Source organism: Myotis brandtii, unplaced genomic scaffold, assembly GCF_000412655.1.
Source record: "Myotis brandtii unplaced genomic scaffold, ASM41265v1 scaffold110, whole genome shotgun sequence".
Lineage (NCBI taxonomy): Eukaryota > Metazoa > Chordata > Mammalia > Chiroptera > Vespertilionidae > Myotis > Myotis brandtii.
In genome coordinates this window covers 1,184,790-1,185,944 of record NW_005353753.1, presented here as the reverse complement: position 1 = coordinate 1,185,944, position 1,155 = coordinate 1,184,790, and the positions used below count along the sequence as shown (strand labels likewise).

The window sequence follows — 1,155 nt, the reverse complement described above, 5'->3', positions numbered from 1 at the left end:
CTATCCGCTGAGCCAAACCGGTCAGGGTAAACTTAGCGTTCTTAACGACAACTTAGGGTCTGTCATAAATAACTTTTTACTGGTCTACTTACTCCAAGTGTCTATATTGTGGATTGTTTTCAATGTTTACGGGCACTTGACCTTTTGTAGAATCCCACCCAGCACATTAAGGGTAGTATGCAATAGCATAGAACAACTCGGGCAGAAATGAAACTTATTTGACCCCTCAGGAGAAGGGACGTTTATTCGGGATGCTGACATGAAGGCTCTGTCTTCTGAAGCTATGTAATTTCCCTATCTGGGACTGAATCGCTCTCCATGAAAAGAATTAAAGACGCACACACTTTTCTTACCGTCAGCTAGGGATAAGCCCCGACGTTTCGGATGGCGGGAAACTATTTGCGAACTGTCAGGGTTGTCTCACCTTTCCTTTGAAGCATCCCTAGGTTATCAGTGCTCTGCCAACGAGTCGAGTGATTTTGGACAAGATACTAATCCTCTGGAGGTCTCAGTGGGTGAGATCAGACCAGCCTGTGCTTCCCAAACCACAGCACAGCACACGGAGAATGCGGTAGTGCACCGCACAGGTGCCCCGAGGAGACACCCGCGCAGCACAGGGGAACCCCCGCACACACCGGCGGGGAGGCTCTCGCGGAGCGCTCCAGGCCCCGAGCTAGTTCCAGCGGACGCGCCACAGCCGTTTCAGAAGATGAGCTGGGGCTCCTGCTGTTTCTGAAATCATCGATCTTTCCCTCCTACTAAAAAAATAAAATAAAATCTTTATTCCTTAAGAGGGCCGAAGTGTAAAAAGGCACAAAAGCCGCAAAAGCTCGAACTACGGCCCTCCCTACCGTTCGCTCTCCGCGAATCCTACGTGTCTTCCCAGCAGGCTCCGGGACATCGCGAGACTTTCTTAATTCTCGCGAGAATTGCCGGCAGCCATTTTCTTGGGGGTGCTGGGAGCCGGGAAGACCCCCCGAATCGTTCCCATTGAGCTGCTCTTCGTCTTCGCTTTCTTCATTTTGCCTCTTCTGCGTTACCGACAAGCAACTGGTCCCGCGGCCGAGAGAAAGCCCGGGTCTAGGCGCTTGTCGCGCTCCCGGTTCCGAACGATTGGCTGGGGTGGAGGGAAGGGGGAGGGCTCAGGCAAGCCGT

The 1,155-nt window shown here is 52.5% G+C and overlaps 1 long non-coding RNA gene across 1 annotated transcript; it reads right to left on the bottom strand.

Moving 5' to 3' along the window:
* Nucleotides 1-226: 226 nt before the first annotated feature.
* Nucleotides 227-1,149, bottom strand: LOC106726949. The gene is made up of 2 exons (XR_001363097.1): nt 852-1,149; nt 227-755 (listed from the first exon to the last, which is right to left on the bottom strand). It is a non-coding gene; the product is annotated as an uncharacterized LOC106726949 (long non-coding RNA).
* Nucleotides 1,150-1,155: the final 6 nt, after the last annotated feature.